At 40.2% G+C, this 19,467-nt stretch overlaps 1 protein-coding gene across 6 annotated transcripts in view; it reads left to right on the top strand.

The window, feature by feature from the left end:
* Window positions 1-9,070: 9,070 nt before the first annotated feature.
* The window catches only part of scn8ab (sodium channel, voltage gated, type VIII, alpha subunit b), a 150,792-nt gene continuing 140,395 nt past the window's right edge, over window positions 9,071-19,467 (top strand). For 4 of the 6 annotated variants that reach the window (XM_061875162.1, XM_061875163.1, XM_061875164.1 and 1 more), the window contains exon 1: window positions 9,072-9,286. The gene's annotated coding sequence lies outside the window, so the exon portion shown is untranslated. Of the gene's footprint in view, window positions 9,287-19,467 lie in introns of all 6 variants that reach the window. The other 2 variants (XM_061875160.1, XM_061875165.1) reach the window with 2 other exon arrangements.

Here is a 19,467-nt window from a genome sequence, read left to right as displayed (position 1 = left end):
CTTTTCAACTCAAATTCAATTGAATGTACTACAAAGACAAGATAGTTGATGTTCAAACTCATAGACTATACATTTTTTTTGCTAATAATAATTAACTTAGAATTTCATGGCTGCAACACCTGCCAAAGTAGTTGGGAAAGGGCATGTTCACCACTGTGTTACATCACCTTTACTTTTGACAACACTCAATAAATGTTTGGGAACTGAGGAAACTAGTTGTTGAAGCTTTGAAAGTGGAATTATTTCCCATTCTTGTTTTATGTAGAGCTTCAATCGCTCAACAGTCCGGTGTCTCCGCTGTCGTATTTTAAGCTTCATAATGCGCCACACATTTTCGATGGGAGACAGGTCTGGACTGCAGGCGAGCCAGGAAAGTACCCGCACTCTTTTACTACAAAGCCACGCTGTTGTAACACGTGGCTTGGCATTGTTTTACTGAAATAAGGAGGGGCGTCCATGATAACGTTGCTTGGATGACAACATATGTTGCCCCAAAACCTGTATGGACCTTTCAGCATTAATGGTACCTTCACAGATGTGTAAGTTACCCATGCCTTGGGCACTAATATACCCCTCATACCATACCATCACAGATGCTGGCTTTTGAACTTTGCGCCTATAACAATCCAAATGGTTATTTTCCTCTTTGTTCTGGAGGACGCCACGTCCTCTGTTTCCAAATATAATTTGAAATGTGGACTCGTCAGACCACAGAACACCTTTCCACTTTGCATCAGTCCATCTTAGGAGAGCTCGAGCCCAGCCAAGCCGGCTGCGTTTCAGGGTGTTGTTGATAAATGGGTTTGGCTTTGCATAGTAGAGTTTTAACTTGCACTTACAGAAGTAGCGACCAACTGTAGTTACTGACAATGGTTTTATGAAGTGTTCCTGAGCCCATGTGATGATATCCTTTACACACTAATGTCTGTTTTTGATGCAGTACCGCCTGAGGGATCAAAGGTCCGTAATATCATCGCTTACGTGCAGTGATTTCTCCAGATTCCCTGAACCTTTTGATGATTTTACGGACCGTAGATGGTAAAATCCCCAAATTCCTTGCAATAGCTCGTTGAGAAATGTTGTTCTAAAACTGTTTGACAATTTTTTTACAAAGTGGTGACCCTCGCCCCATTGTTGTTTGTGAATTACTTAGCATTTCATGGATGCTGTTTTTACACGCTATCATGGTATCCAACTGTTCCCAATGAGCCTGCACACCTGTGGGATGTTCCATATAAGTGTTTGATGAGCATTCCTCAACTTTATCAGTATTTATTGCCACCTTTCCCAACTTCTTTGTCACTTGTTGCTGGCATCAAATTCTAAAGTTAATGATTTTTTGCAAAAAAAAAAAAATGTTTTTCAGTTTTAACATCAAATATGTGGTCTTTGTAGCATATTCAACTGAATATGGGTTGAAAATTATTTGCAAATCATTGTATTCCGTTTATATTTACATCTAACACAAATTCCCAACTCATATGGAAACGGGGTTTGTACTTGATTAGGTAAATTCTAGCTGTAAATATACCCCTCCCCTCTTAACCACGCCCTGAACCATACCCCCCCCCCCCCCCCCCACACCACCCCCCACCTCCCGAAATCTCAAGGTTGGTAAGTATGCACCACGGCCAACTCACAGGAAAGAAGCAGAGGGCGACTTAGCTGTGTGCTGTCTATCCGCCGCTAAAAAATAGTTTGTCAGCGTTAGCGCTTACAATAACAACATTGATAATATTTGGTTAATATTCAGCTCACAATATGTGTATGGAGTATTGTTGGCGGGTTTGGGTTTGGGATGGTTATTAAGAGGGTTTTGTAGGTGGAATAGATAGCTCCTTTCGACACATTGTGAGCTGAATTTTTATATACTTATTCATTTATGACTTCCACTACCACGTTTGTTGGATAATTTCAAATGAAACGCCCGTCATTCATTAGTTGACATTTTACATGTGCCTTTTCACGCAAAATGGGGGCGCTGAATGGCTTGGGGTGCCCTACGCACAGCATGTGTTCTGCATGTAGGGAGGGGCGGTCCTGGGATTGGCCGTTGTTCATATTCTATAAACATGTATATCAGCTTTGTATTGGGGTGTGGTATGAAAGAATTATGATTTTTTGTTGTTGTTGTAATTTATGCATTGTACCTTTGGGCTTTTATGAACTGTGTATATGCCTCTTTGCAGAGGCACATCATGTCTTTTACTTGCCAGCATATGCATTTCATAAACATAAAACAGTAGTATACTGTTGGTTTCCTTTTGAATAACGGGTGATTGTGACATATGTTGTGTAGATGTGTGATGGACTGTTTTCTATGTGAATATATGTTGTTTTATAAGCGGTCATTTTATTGTTTTTAGTAGTTGTGTCACTTGTTTTCTCCTGGAGAAACTCAAAAGTTGAACATTGTGCAAAGGTTTGTTTATTCCAGCAATTAGATTTACAAGGTGAAACTAATATACTGTGTGACTATAGTTCATAAGATGCATCTCAACATATTTCAAGCCTTATTTTTATATGATTTTGATGACTATGGTTTACAGTTTATGAAAAATTAAAAATTAAACTCTCAAAAAATGCCATGATCATCAAATTGATAAAAAATACAGGCTTCATGTATCTCACTTTACATGTAATGAGGTTATATGATATATTAGTTTCACATTTGAAGTTGAATTGCTGCCGTGAATGAACTTTTTGGACGGTTTCACCTGTACATTGTGTGGAAATTAGCTGTTTGCTCAATTTGGTGCACCGATTAATTCCTTGGTTATAACGTATTGTGCACCCTTTTTATTATGCTAATCATTGGTTTATCACTGTTAATTAATTCCGGACTTGACCGGGATAAATTAATTTCCGCTAAGTAAGAATCATTCATTATAAATAAAACCTTTTCATGTGGCTATAGCATGAAAACGACCTTCTTAATATATTTTCAACATTAGGAGATCCTCTAGACAAAAAATAACACCCTTAAGTGACAATTAATGGTTGACTGGTGCAGAACCAACAACCTGGTCCTGAACATCGACAAGACCAAGGAGATCAATCAATCAATCAATCAATGTTTACTTATATAGCCCTAAATCACTAGTGTCTCAAAGGGCTGCACAAACCACTACGACATCCTCGGTAGGCCCACATAAGGGCAAGGAAAACTCACACCCAGTGGGACATCGGTGACAATAATGACCCAGTGACAATGATGACTATGAGAACATGATACTGTGAAAGATCAATCCATAATGGATCCAACACAGTCGCGAGAGTCCAGTCCAAAGCGGATCCAACACAGCAGCGAGAGTCCCGTTCACAGCGGAGCCAGCAGGAAACCATCCCAAGAGGAGGCTGATCAGCAGCGCAGAGATGTCCCCAGCCGATACACAGGCGAGCAGTACATGGCCACCGGATCGGACCGGACTCCCTCCACAAAGGAGAGTGGGACATAGAAGAAAAAGAAAAGAAACGGCAGATCAACTGGTCTGAAAAGGGAGTCTATTTAAAGGAGATCATTGTCGACTGCAGGAAGCACCAGTCCAGCCGCGCTCCACTCTTCATCAACGGCACAGCGGTGGAGATGGTAAGCAGCATCAAGTTCCTGGGGGTGCAGATCACTGACAATATAACCTGGTCCCTACACACCGGAGCTCTTGTAAAAAGAGCTCAGCAGCGCATGCACTTTTTGCGTCGAATGAAAAGAGCATAGCTCCCTCCCCCCATTCTCACTACATTCTACAGAGGCACTATAGAGAGCCTGCTGACCAACATCATCTCTGTCTGGACTGGAGCCTGCAATGCCTCTGACTGGAAGTCTCTCCAGAGAGTGGTGAGGACGGCGGAAAAGATTATCAGGACTCCTCTTCCTCCTATCCAGGAGATCGCAAAAAGCCCCTGCCTGACCAGGGCTCAGAAAATCTGCAAAGACTCCTCCCACCCCCACCAAGGACTGTTTTCACTGCTGGACTCTAGGAAGAGGTTCCGCAGCCTCCGTAGCAGAACCTCCAGGTTCTGTAAAAGCTTCTTCCCTCAGGCTGTAAGAGTCTTGAATTAAATTATCCCCTCAATTCCCCCCAAAATGGATTAACTCGCTGGAATAAAAAAGACGATATAACATACATCCATAAACATGGACGAATGTATAAAAGTGCAATGTATTTATCTGTACAGTAATCTATTTATTTACAGTATATCTGCACCTTATTGCTTTTTTAAATTTTTTTATCCTGCACTACCAAGAGCTAATGCAACAACATTTCGTTCTTATTTTTACCGTAAAGTTCAAATTTGAATGGCAATAAAAAGGAAGTCTAAGTCTAGTCTAAGTCTAAGTCTATTTTAATCCAATATAGCAGTGGTTCTCAAACTTTTTTCACCACGTACCACCTCAGAAAAAACTTGGCTGTCAAAGTTTCACCATAACTGACCAACATTAAAATACAGTAGCATACTAGGCCTAAATATTCATTAAATACAAGGAAGCAGTTTTATTTAACAAGTATATTTATTATTTTAGGCCACAGTAACATTACACACAGTTTGAACAGTACCACTGTGTTTGAATATTTAATTTAGGGATTATTTGGCGTTACATTGACGAGATTTGTGAATCACTGCAATATAGTAACGCTGCCTGTGGTGAAGCCAATCAGTGACCACGATACTGAACACAGTGTTCTGATTAGTTTTAGTCTCATCTCGTGGCTAATAGTATTGTAGTATTGGTATACAAAACCCAAAACCAATGAAGTTGGCATGTTGTGTAAATCGTAAATAAAAACAGAATACAATAATTTGCAAATCCTTTTCAACCTATATTCAATTGAGTAGACTGCATAGACAACATAGTTAACGTTTAAACTGTAAATCCTTGTTTCTTTTTGCAAATTTTAGCACATTTGGAAATTGGTGCCTGCAACATGTTTAAAAAAAGCTGCACAAGTGGCAAAAAAGAATGATAAAGTTGAGGAATGCTCATCAAACACTTATTTAGAACATCCCACATGTGAACAGGCTAATTGGGAACAGGTGGGTGCCATGATTGGGTATAAAAGCAGCTTCCATGAAATGCTGAGTCATTCACAGAGAAGGATGGGGCGAGGGTCACTACTTTGTGAACGAATGCGTGAGCAAATTGTCAAACAGTTTAAAAACAGCATTTCTCAACGAGCTATTGCAAGGAATTTAGGGATTTTACCATCTACCATCCGTAATATCATCAAAAAGTTCAGAAAATCTGGAGAAATTACTGCACTTAAGTGATGATATTACAGACCTTAGATCCCTCAGGTGGTGCATCAAAAAGTGTGTATAAAGGATATCAAAATAAAAATGTGTGATGAAGCGGCAATATTTAAAGCACAATGTGGCAAGGGGCGACTATATGTGGCTGTTTTTGTTGTACTGTTTTCTATGTTTATATATATGTATTTTTATAAGCCATCATTTTATTGTTTTTAGTTATTTGTTTTCTCTCCTGTATAATGTACTGTGTTTGCATGTTCTCCCTGTGACTGTGTGGGTTCCCTCTGGGTACACCGACTTCCTCCCACCTCCAAAGACATGCACTTGGGGATAGGTTGATTGGCAACACTAAATTGGCCCTAGTGTGTGAATGTGAGTGTGAATGTTGTCTGTCTATCCGTGTTGGCCCTGCGATGAGGTGACGACTTGTTCAGGGTGTAACCCGCCTTCCGCCCAAATGCAGTTGAGGTAGGCTCCTGCACCCTTTGTGACCCCAAAAGGGACAAGCGGTAGAAAATGGATGGATGGATGGATGGACAACATGCCCATTTCACTGGTTTTGGTTTTGTATATAAATATTTTTAGCCATTTTTATGCTTAACAATGTCTAATTTAGGCCCCCAAACTTGTAAAATAGGCTTGAAAAAAAAAAAAAAAGAAAACAAATAAAATAAAATTATATATATATATATATATATATATATATATATATATGCGTGAGCAAATAAATATATATATATATATATATATATATATATGTATATATATATGTATATATATATATATATATATATATATATTTGCTCACGCATATATATATATATATATATATATAAATAAATATATATATATATATATCCATCCATCCATCCATCATCTTCCGCTTATCCGAGGTCGGGTCGCTGGGGCATCAGCCTAAGCAGGGAAGCCCAGACTCCAGCCACTTCGTCTAGCTCTTCCCGGGGGATCCCGAGGCGTTCCTAGGCCAGCCGGGAGACATAGTCTTCCCAATGTGGGGATATATATATATATATATATATATATATATATATATATATATATATATATATATATACATATATATATATATATGCGTGAGCAAATATATATATATATATATGTATATATATATATATATACATATAAATATATATATATATATATATATATATATATATATATATATATATATATATATATATATATATATATATATATATAATATACACACACATAAAGTCGGCCAAAAAAGTATTTAGTCGGCCACAATTGCGCAAGTTCTCCCACTTAAAATGATGACAGAGATCTGTAATTTTCATCATAGGTACACTTCAATTGTGAGAGACAGAATGTGAAAAAAAATCCAGGAATTCACATTGTAGGAATTTTAAAAAATTTATTTGTAAATCATAGTGGGAAATAAGCATTTGGTCAACCATTCAAAGCTCTCACTGATGGAAGGAGGTTTTGGCTCAAAATCTCACGATACATGGCCCCATTCATTCTTTCCTTAACACGGATCAATCGTCCTGTCCCCTTAGCAAACAAACAGACCCAAAGCATGATGTTTCCACCCCCATGCTTCACAGTAGGTGTGGTGTTCTTGGGATGCAACTCAGTATTCTTCTTCCTCCAAACACCACGAATTGAGTTTATACCAAAATGGATACATGGATGATACAGCAGAGGATTGGGAGAATATCATGTGGTCAGATGAAACCAAAATAGATGGTCCCTAAATGGTCCCTAGTGTGTGAACGTGAGTGTGGATGTTGTCCGTCTATCTGTGTTGGCCCTGTGATGAGATGGCGACTTGTTCAGGGTGTGGCCCGCCTTCGGCCGGAATGCAGCTGAGATAGGCTCTCAAAAGGGAGAAGCGATTGAAAATGGACGGATGGATGGATAATGTACTGTATGTCAGGTGTTGTCTATAAACCAAATGTATTATGATATATACTATTCATAATATTTTTTTACATTATTTAACCCGGGGCTTCACGGCAGAGGGGTTAGTGCGTCTGCCTCACAATACGAAGGTCCTAAGTAGTCAGGGTTTAATCCCGGGCTCGGGATCTTTCTGAGTGGAGTTTGCATGTTCTCCCCGTGACTGCGTGGGTTCCCCCCGAATACACCGACTTCCTCCCACCTCCAAAGACATGCACCTGGGGATTGGTTGATTGGCAACACTAAATAGGCCCCAGTGCAGGGGTCGGGAACCTTTTTGGCCGAGAGAGCCATACAACCCAAATATTTTAAAAAGTATTTCCATTAGAGCCATATAACATTTTATTCAAGACTGAATACAACTAAATCCGTGCATTTTTAAGTAAGACCAACATTTTTATTGTATAATAAGTTTCTTATTCTTTTGAACAACATTGTTATTCTGAAGCTAAACAACAATAAATAAAATACTTCTTACCATTAATGCAACTTCTTGAACAGGTGCGGTAGAAACCGGATGGATGGATTAAAATGCATGAGAATGTTTTATATTTTGCACGTTATTTTTGACACTGTCATTACCAGCGGAATTATTCATTGCTTACCGTGTTAAGCAATGTCAACTTTATCCGAGAGCCAGATGCAGTCATCAATAGAGCCACATCTGGCTCTAGAGCCATAGGTTCCCTACCCCTGCCCTAGTGTGTGAATGTGAGTGTGGATGTTGTCTGTCTATCTGTGTTGGCCCTGTGATGAGGTGGCGACTTGTCCAGGGTGTACCCCGCCTTCCGTCCGAATGCAGCTGAGATAAGCTCCTGCACCCCCTGCGACTTCAAAAGGGACAAGCGATAGAAAATGGATGGATGGATGGATAATGTACTGTATGTCAGGTGTTGTCTGTAAACCAAATGTATTATGATATATACTATTCATAATATTTTTTTACATTATTTAACCCAAGGGCTTCACGGTGGCAGAGGGGTTAGTGCGTCTACCTCACAATACGAAGGTCCTGAGTAGTCAGGGTTCAATCCCGGGCTCGGGATCTTTCTGTGCGGAGTTTGCATGTCCTCCCCGTGAATGTGTGGGTTCTCTCCGGGTACTCCGGCTTCCTCCCACTTCCAAAGACATGCACCTGGGGATAGGTTGATTGGCAACACTAAATTGGCCCTAGTGTGTGAATGTGAGTGTGAATGTTGTCCGTCTATCTGTGTTGGCCCTGTGATGAGGTGGCGACTTGTCCAGGGTGTACGCCGCCTTCCGCCCGAATGCAGCTGAGATTGGCTCCTGCACCCCCTGCGACCCCAAAAGGGACAAGCGATAGAAAATGGATCGATGGATGGCAGGGGCGCCGCTAGGGATTTTGGGCCCCATGAAAAGAATCTTTACAGGGCCCCCAACACATAATTTCATATAATTTCATCATCATAGAGGGGCCCCCTCCATCATGGGCCCCTAGAATCCATCTCCTTTACCCCCCCTTTTCAGCGCCCCTGATGTCAGGTGTTGTTTATAAACCAAATGTATTATGATAAATACTATTCATAATAGTTTTTTTTTTAACATCATTTAGCCCTGCTCTGTATTAAATGTAAACATACTAGAAAGGAAAAGAACAGCGCCATCTGGTGCTTCAGAGCCTTCTGCCTTACTGCAGACTTCCACTGTATGACACCTCTCCTGTACTGTAAGGGACCTTCCAACTCCAGCGCCTCTGAAGTCAAGATATGTGAGTCCAACCTCCTTACGTCGGACTTTCAGCGATGATAATAGCAAAGACGTCCGTTACGTCGCGATAGCTGATTATTCTTTGGAACGCTTATTATTGGATTTGAAAATATTTTGTATTTTTTTGCTGGTGCCGCTGCGGTCTCTTGTCCGTTCTTGAGACTGCAGGCATTTGCCGACACTCCCTAACAATTTGCTCCGAGTCATCAATTATGCAGGGCAGCCGCGCGCACGCGGAGCCAAGATAGCAGCAGCAGCAGCAGCAGCAGCAATATGGCGACAGCCGCAGTTTGTCCACACTCTTTTCTACCGCCGCACTCCTCCGGACGCCGCGTGGGTTCGTGTTAGAGGCGCTTCGGGAAAAGTAAGTAACCCCGTTTCCCCCCCCAGCTTTGTGTCTTACTGTCGGCTTCGCCGCGCGGCTCGCGGTCGCCACTTTGCCCCGCTGACTGCATCCCAATGCCGCAGAGCGCTCCCCCTTCTCAGCATCCTCGCTGGTCTGGAGGGGGACACCTGAATATGTCTTTTCTATGCATCGGCGCGGAATAACATGGCGGAGACTAATGCGGGTTGTTGTGATGAGGTGTTTTTCAACGAGGGGAGGAAAGGAAAAAAAAAAAAAAAACCCCGAGAGTCAGCACGTTATTTTGGGGTGTTGGCCTGCCTGCTCCATGCAACATACGCAGATAGAAAGTGGCATCAAACTTCTTGCTGTGGACTGTTTCCTTACACTTATGATGACAATCTGCATATTTTTGCACCATCCTCCCCTCCCCCAAAACATCTTTACTTTAATGACCAAAACCCCTTATTTTCCATATGGATGTGAATTGTTAGGATGTCAAATCTGCTTGGCATGTGTGAGTTGGTGGCATCCCATAGCAGTGTCCCACACTGCAGTAGGTCATACCAGCGATAACGCTTAAAGGTGTAAAAATGGTCGTCATCCTTGCACACCGGTTGGGTATAGGTGGCCCTAATGTCTCACGCTCTGCGTCCAATCTGCCGATGCTCAAAAGAGGACTTCCGGTCAGTGTGCCATGCATGCAGGAATGAAGGGACTGGCACATGTATTGTATATACAGAGCGTGTATGGAAGGTTATTTGAGGCCTCCTTATTATTTGGCAGCTGGTCTCTTCAGGGATTCTGGACACCAGGCCTAGTTAGACCCAAATGTACTTACTTATGTAAAATATAGCAGTGAAATACTTGGAGAAGATGCAAGGATTTGTTAAATAAAATACATATACCGTATTTTTCGGAGTATAAGTCGCACCTGCCAAAAATGCATAATAAAGAAGGAAAAAAAAACCAAATATAAGTCGCACAAGTGAAATGAATTATATTTATATAGCGGTTTTTCTCTAGTGACTCTAAGCACTTTGCATAGTGAAACCCAATATTTAAGTTACAATTAAACCAGTGTGGGTGGCTCTGGGAGCAGGTGGGTAAAGTGTCTTGCCGAAGGACACAACGGCGGTGACGAGGATGGCGGAAGCGGGAATCGAACCTAGAACCCTCAAGTTACTGACACGGCCACTCTAGCAACCGAGCTATACCGCCCCTCAATATATAGTATACAAGCCGCATTTTTGGGGGAAATTTATATGATAAAACCCAACATGAAGAATAGACTTTTGAAAGGCAATTTAAAATAAATAAAGAATAGTGAACAACAGGCTGAATAAGTGTACGTTATGTCAATGGTTCTCAAATGGGGGTACGCGTACCCCTGGGGGTACTTGAAGGTATGCCAGGGGGTACGTGAGATTTAAAAAAAAATATTCTAAAAATAGCAACAATTCAAAAATCATTTTATATTTATTAAATAATACTTCATCAAAATATGAATGTAAGTTCATAAACTGTGAAAAAAAAATACAACAATGCAATATTCTGTGTTGACAGCTAGATTTTTTTCGTGGACATGTTCCATAAATATTGATGTTTAAGATTTCTTGTTTCGTGAAGAAATGTTTAGAATTAAGTTCATGAATCCAGATGGATCTCTATTACAATCCCCAAAGAGGGAACTTTAAGGTGATGATTACTTCTATGTGTAGAAATATTTGTTTATAATTGAATCACTTGTTTATTTTTCAACAAGTTATTAGTTATGTTTATATATTTTTTCCAAATAGTTCAAGAAAGACCACTACAAATGAGCTATATTTTGCACTGTCATACAATTTAATGAATCAGAAACTGATGACATAGTGCTTTATTTTACTTCTTTATCTCTTTTTGTCAACCAAAAATGCATTGCTCTGATTAGGGGGTACTTGAATTAAAAAAAATGTTCACAGGTCGTATATCACTGAAAAAAGGTTGAGAACCACTGCGTCATATGACACATAAATAACCAACTGAGAAGGTGCCTGGTATGTTAACGTAACATATCATGCTAAGAGTCATTCAAATAACTATAACATATAGAACATGCTATACGTTTACAAAACAATCTGTCACTCCTAATCGATAAATCTCGTTAAATCTTATACGTCTAGTCTCTTACGTGAATGAGCTAAATAATATTATATGATATTTTACGGTAATGTGTTAATAATTTCACACATATGTCGCTCCTGAGTATAAGTCGCACCCCTGGCCAAACTATGAAAAAAACTGCGGGTTATAGTCCGAAAAATACGGTAATGCAGGGGTTATTAAACTTTTTTCCACCAAATACCACCTCAGGAAAAACGTGTCTGACCAAGTACCCCTATGATGACCGTAGCATAGTAGGCCTAAATATTCATAAAAAATAAGGCAAGGTTTTATTTAAGGAGTATATTTAATTTATATATAATGTAACTTTACACACTGTCTGAACAGTGAAACTAAAACACTGTACTTTGATAAAGTGATTCTTTTTGCCTACCACTAGATCAGGGGTCGGCAACCTTTACCACTCGGAGAGCCACTTTGACCCGTTTCACAAAACAAAGAAGACAATGGGAGCCGCAACCATTCTCGCTAATATCTGCTGATGGTCACTCAGAAAACAATAATAAGGGCGTGCTAAGAAGCCATTGCCTTTGACACCTTCTACAACATGTTCAACAGCTTGCCAGCCCAGTAACATGTTGTACGTGGCTTCTGCTGATACACGTACACGACTGCAAGGCATATAGTCAACAGCCATACAAGTTACACTGAAGGTTGTGATATAAACAACTTTAACACTCTTACTAATATGCGCCGGACTGTGAACCCACACCAAACAAGAATGACAAACACATTTTGGGAGAACATCCTCACAGTAACACAACATAAACGCAACATAACAATTACCAAGAATCCCAAGCATCCATGACTCTTCCAGGCTAGCACCCCCCCCCCCTCTCCCCCCCGAAGGGTCATGGATGCATGGGATTCTGGGTAATTGTTATGTTGCGTTTATGTTGTGTTACTGTGAGGATGTTCTCCCGAAATGTGTTTGTCATTCTTGTTTGGTGGGGGTTCACAGTGTGGCGCATATTAGTAAGAGTTTTAAAGTTGTTTGTATCACAACCTTCAGTGTAACCTGTGTGGCTGTTGACTATATGCCTTGCAATCTCGTATATGTGACAGTAAAAACAGCGGGATACATGCGTCCGGCCGGCACGCAGATAGCATGGTGTAAAGGCGGGCGATGACATGTAGAGGACGTTAAAAGTTAAGGCGTCACAGCACGCCCACAATATTGTAGTCCGAGTGAAAATTGGAGAATGTTAACCCCGGGTGATGTCCGGGAGAGGCACCAAAATCCGGAAATCCCCCGAAACAATCGGGGGTGTCGGCGATTATGCAGCTGAGCCACATTAGAGTGACCAAAGAGCCGCGGGTTGCCGGCCCCTGCACTAGATAGATCCTGCGTACTACTAGTGTACTGGTGGTACATCTACCACTGCAATAATGATTGACCAATCAAAATACATTTTCCCATAAGGGTTAGGTTCAATGACCCACAACGATTGGGAAAAAAAAAATGTGACTAGTGGACAATTTACTGATTTCTGAGGTTGCCTAAGCTGATCACTTTGGGGAAATTTAAGTCCATTTTAGAAGTTCGAGAAACCAGTTCTACTGGGCATTGTACATGTTTTAAAGTTGTTTTTACTGAAACATTGTTGGACCTATCGTGTGTTTTTATGTTGATATTGTAGTTTATTTATATTGTTAACCATGACGTGTGACTGCTGCTGTTTTGTTGTTGTTATATATATATTGCTGTAACTTTTTTCACCAAGTACTACTGTGATGACCAACATTAAAAAACAGAAGTGTAGTAGGCCTAAATATTCATGAAAAAAATAAGGCAATGTTTTATTTAAGTAATATATTTAATATATTAATATATAACATTACACACTGTCTGATCAGTGAAACTACAAAACCCCCGTTTCCATATGAGTTGGGAAATTGTGTTAGATGTAAATATAAACGGAATACAATGATTTGCAAATCATTTTAACCCATATTCAGTTGAATATGCTAAAAAGACAACATATTTGATGTTCAAACTGATAAACATTTTGATTTTTTTGCAAATAATCATTAACTTTAGAAATTGATGCCAGCAACAAGTGACAAAGAAGTTGGGAAAGGTGGCAATAAATAGTTAAGGAATGCTCATCAAACACTTATATGAAACATCCCACAGGTGTGCAGGCTAATTGGGAACAGTTGGGTGCCATGATTGGGTATAAAAGCAGCTTCCATGAAATGCTAAGTAATTCACAAACAAGGATGTGGTGAGGGTCACCACATTGTAAGCAAATTGTCGAACAGTTTTAGAACAACATTTCTCAATGAGCTATGGCAAGGAATTTAGGGATTTTACCATCTACGGTCCGTAAAATCACCAAAAAGTTCAGAGGATCTGGATAAATCACTGCACATAAGCGATGATATTACGAACTTTTGATCCCTCAGGCGGTACTGCATCAAAGACCGATATCCGTGTGTAAAGGTTATCATCACCTGGGCTCAGGAACACTTCAGAAAACCAATGTCAGTAACTACAGTTGGTCGCTACATCTGTAAGTGCAAGTTAAAACTCTACTATGCAAAGCCAAACCCATTTCTCAACAATATACTCAAACGCCGCCGGCTTGGCTGGGCCCGAGCTCACCTAAGATGGACTGATGCAAAGTGGAATGGTGTTCTGTGGTCTGACGAGTCCACATTTCAAATTATATTTTGGAAACAGAGGACGTGGTGTCCTCCAGAACAAAGAGTAAAATAACCATTCGAATTGTTATAGGCGCAAAGTTCAAAAGCCAGCATCTGTGATGTGTATTAGTGCCCAAGGCATGGGTAACTTACACATCTGTGAAGGCACCATTAATGCTGAAAGGTCCATACAGGTTTTGGATCAACATATGTTGTCATCCAAGCAACGTGATCATGGCAACCCCTGCTTATTTCAGCAAGACTAGTGTTACAACAGCGTGGCTTTGTAAAAAAAGAGTGGGGGTACTTTCCTGTCTGCCATCGAAAATGTGTGAAGCAAATACGACAGCGGAGACCCCGGACTGTTGAACGACTGAAACTCTACATAAAACAAGAATGGGAAAGAATTCCACTTTCAAAGCGTCAACAATTAGTTTTCTCAGTTCCCAAATGTTTATTGAGTGTTGTTAAAAAAAAAGGTGATGTAACACAGTGGTGAACATGCCCTTTCCCAACTACTTTGGCACGTGTTGCAGCCATCTAATTCTAAGTTAATTATTATTTAGTAGCTTTGCACACATAATTTGGACATCTTGAAAGAGCTCCGTATAATACATTTGGTTGCCCCCCTTTGGTGGGCCAAATGAATTGACATGACAGGCCAAATTTGGCATGCGGGCTCCACTTTGGGAACCCCTGTTTTTATTAATAAACAATGACAGCCATATACTTGGTTAACATGCAGTTAGACAACATCACAGATGTCTTGTCAAAGCATCTTCCTGCTAGAAAATGTTGCATGAATTAACATGTGAGACGGCACCCACTGTTGGATTCATCGCCGCCTCAGTACTATTTCCCCCTTTCAGATAGCGCCAGCAAACCATTTTCTATTTGATTTTTCATAAAAATACAATAATCAGAGTAGTGTAAAGACATCTAACAGGCAGTGAGCTACTGTAATGGAAATCATTGTTTGTCACCATCATAACACTTTTATTAACTCGACCAGGGGTCCGCAACCCAAAATGTTGAAAGGGTCATATTGGACCAAAAAGAGAAAAAATTAAATCGGTGTCTGGAGCCGCAAAAAATGAAAAGCCTTATATAAGTGTTATAATGAAGGCAACACATGATGTAAGTGTCTATATTAGCTATATTAGCCTACTATCAAAGGCTGACGCAAATCTTCGTTGACAGAAATGTTGTATTTTCATTTTTATTCTACACATTTTTGCATCATTGGAAATCATTAGTAAAATGGAGGCTTCTCATAGGATGAGAACTTCTGGAAATTACTGGCTCAGAATTGCCAAAGGTATAGATGTGTGTGTCCAAGTTTAAGGAAAGGGCAGGCTGTCTTCTTTTAATGGATTTTATTACAATCTTTGCAAGCTGGGTAACGTTTTCTGGAACAACATGGCGCACAAACAACTATGATACATATAGCCTCATTACATACAGATAATGTGTCATGAGACAATCAAATGTAAATTAAATACACAGAGGACATAAGTAAAAGAAAGTACCCGCACTCTTTTTTTACAAAGCCACGCTGTTGTAACACTTGTCTTGCTAAAATAAGCAGGGGCGTCCATGATAACATTGCTTAGATGACAACATATGTTGCTCCAAAACCTGTATGGACCTTTCAGCATTAATGCTGCCTTCACAGATGTGTAAGTTACCCATGCCTTGGGCACTGATACACCCCCATACCATTACAGATGCTGGCTTTTGAAATTTGCGCCTTTAACAATTCGAATGGTTATTTTACTCTTTGTTCTAGTGGACACCACGTCCTCTGTTTCCAAATATAATTCGAAATGTGAACTTGTCAGACCACAGAACACCTTTCCACTTTGCATCTGTCCATCTTAGATGAGCTCGGGCCCAGCCAAGCCAGCGGCATTTCAGGATAATATTGATAAATGGGTTTTGCTTTGCATAGTAGTTTTAACTTGCACTTACGGATGTAGCGACCAACTGTAGTTACTGACAGTGGCTTTATGAAGTGTTCCTGAGCCCATGTGGTGATATCCTTTACACACTGATGTCGGTTTTTGATGAGGGGTCAAAAGTCTGTAACACCATCGCTTATGTGCAGTGATTTCTCCAGATTCTCTGAACCTTTTGATGATTTTACGGACCATAGATGGTAAAATCCCTAAATTCCTTGCAATAGCTCGTTGAGAAATGTTCTAAAACTGTTCGACAATTTGCGTACAAAGTGGTGACCCTCGCCCCATCCTTGTTTGTGAATTACTTAGCATTTCATGGAAGCTGCTTTTATACCCAATCATGGCACCCAACTGTTCCCAATTAGCCTGCACACCTGTGGGATGTTCCATATAAAAGTGTTTGATGAGCATTCCTCAACTTTATCAGTATTTATTGCCACCTTTCCCAACTTCTTTGTCACGTGTTGCTGGCATCAAATTCTAAAGTTAATGATTATTTGCAAAAAAAAAATGTTTATCAGTTTGAACATCAAATATGTTGTCTTTGTAGCATATTCAACTGAATATGGGTTGAAATGATTTGCAAATCATTGTATTCCGTTTATATTTACATCTAACACAATTTCCCAACTCATATGGAAACAGGGTTTGTACTTTTTTAAGCAGCGTCAATTTGTAGTGCCGTAAGAAAAGACACTTTAACGAACGTGAACCTCACGTGTGCACACGCACGCACGCACGCACGCACGCACAAACGCACGCACGCACGCACGCACGCACGCACAAACGCACGCACGCACGCACGCACACACACACACACACACACACACACACACACACACACACACGCGCACACACACACACACACACACACACACACACACACACGGAGAGAGACAGACAGGCACCAAAGTGGAGGTATCATAAGATCAAACATACAAGCTCTTGAATAGCAAATTTTAGGAATTAATTAAATATAGAATTCTACACAATGAGTCTATTAGAGCAGTGGTCCCCAACCTTTTTGTAGCTGCAGACCGGTCAACGCTTGATAATTTGCCCCGCGGCCCGGCGTGGGGGGGGGGTTATTTTATTTTATTTGTATTTTTTAATTTTTTGTCATAAAAAACAGAGTTTTTTTGGGTTGGTGCACTAATTGTAAGTGTATCTTGTGTTTTTTCATGTTGATTTAATAAAAAAAATAAAAATAAAATAAATAAATTAAGAAAAAATTCTTCTGCGGCCCGGTGGTTTGGGACCACTGTATTAGAGTGCTTAATCTGCCAAGAGTTAATCAATAGTCAGTTTACCAGTTTTCAGCTTTTTAAACATCACAAGATTATTTTCTTTTCGAGGAAGTCCGATTTTGTGTTTTTTTTGTTTCTTTTCATTGCTGCTATTATAACTGTTTTTTAATCCATAAACAAGGTTAATATATATATATTTTTTTTTAACCGTTTGCCTTTTCTTTTTTTTAAATGGACAACATTTTATTAGTCATTTAATTTTTTTAACAGCTGAATGAGCAGCACAGTTACAGTATAAATATTTGTGAATGAATTAGTAATCTTTGTTGTTGGTAAGCACATGCCTAAAATAACTTTTAGAAGTTGATGGAAAAATTAGAGCCATTAAATATGTACACGCTTTATTATTGGATTAGTCGACTAATCGTTAAGATAATCGTTGACTAATCAAAATAATCATCAGTTGCAGACTTAAAATATAGTTACATTGTTACAACATGCAAGTCCAAAACATTGTATGTTTAAGAAGTAAAAATGATGAACAGCTTTGATAACTGATTGTTTATGAGAATTTTGTGACTGGATGGAAGTGTTTGTCGATCGTGTCTGGAAGCACTCATCCATCCATTTTGTACCACTTGTCCCTATCGGTCCCTACGCTGGGGGTCCTGGAGCCTATCTTAGCTGCATTCGGGCGGAAGGCGGGTACACCATGGACAAGTCGCTACCTCATCGCAGGGCCAACACAGATAGACAGAAAAGATTCACACTCACATTCACACACTAGGGCCAATTTAGTGTTGCCAATCAACCAATACCCAGGATCCGGCAGTGGAGGCTCCTCTATGGGGGTCTTGGGGCACTAAGAGGTTAACCCCTTTACTACTGTTACCCCAAGTGGCCCTTGGCAAAGGCCTAGTACCTGACTGCCCCTAAGCCAGGGATACGGTGAATACCTCAACAGCGGAGCAGGCAGAAGATGGTAGATTTAAGAACTACCACATTGGCTGCGATGGCGGAAGAAGGCTGCAGCAGAAAAGGGTCCGAGTCGTCTTGGACTCCATGCCACTGGACCCTGACCCTTTTCTGTCAAGGATTGTGTGGTGACTGCGCACCAGTCTTCCCACGTTAAACAGAGTCACGCACAGGCATCCTCCATAAAGGGATACACCTCTACCAGGAGGATCGTCATATTTGTTCGAGTGACCGCCGATGATGATGATGACCCAAGTGGGAGGTGGGAGGAAGTCGGAGTACCCGCAGGGAGAACATGCAAACTCCACACAGAAAGATCCCGAGCCCGGAATTGAACTCAGGACCTTCGTATTGTGAGGCACATGCTCTAACCCGTGCTTCCTGTGTCTTGAAGCAATTGGGGAAAAATGGGATGCACTATAAGGCTGCAACCAGCAGAGGCGCTGTTGAGTCAAGCGCAGCCTTAATAAGGATGCCAACCAAGGTCTACAGTTGCAATCACAGTTGTTCGACTTCAATTTCAAGTCATCTTTATTGCTAAAATGTACCCATTTTCAATAGATAATGATTTGAAAAGTCACGCATTATAGTAATAAATGTCACAAGTTTTTGAACATGGCAGGTATATATGTTTATAAAACATCATTTTAGTGCAACAATTCGTCAATGACCAGGGCTGTGCGTTGAAACAGGAGTTTGGAACATTCAAGTAGAGGTGTCTTGATCTGATATTCATATCGGATATCAGTCTGATACCAGCAAAAAAACAAGTATTGGATGATATCAGCTTGCATCTAAAGTATTACACTACAGAATGTTTACTTTTGCAAAGCTGGACAGCCAGTTAACATATACATACCCTTAAAAAAGCACACAAAGTTGTTTTTTCATCTATTTTAGAGAAGTTAATTACAAAAGGTAAACATGGCTATAGGAGCTACTAGGAGCTGGCAGCTACAAAACAACTAAGTACACAATAGCACACAAGCTAGACATTTGTAATAATAATTGCATTCTAAAATAGCAGATTGGTCAATACAAACAAGTATCAAATAATTATAATTGCATATTACTTACGTATATAAGGTTTTCAAGGCAGAAGCGTATTAGAAAGTGTCCAGTAACAAACGTGTCCGCATCATTCAACCTACTTCATCATGAGCTTTACTTCATAAATTATTGTGACCACTGAGTGTTGCCGAGA

This window comes from Nerophis ophidion, linkage group LG16, assembly GCF_033978795.1.
Source record: "Nerophis ophidion isolate RoL-2023_Sa linkage group LG16, RoL_Noph_v1.0, whole genome shotgun sequence".
Lineage (NCBI taxonomy): Eukaryota > Metazoa > Chordata > Actinopteri > Syngnathiformes > Syngnathidae > Nerophis > Nerophis ophidion.
This window is presented reverse-complemented; position numbering and strand designations above follow the sequence as displayed.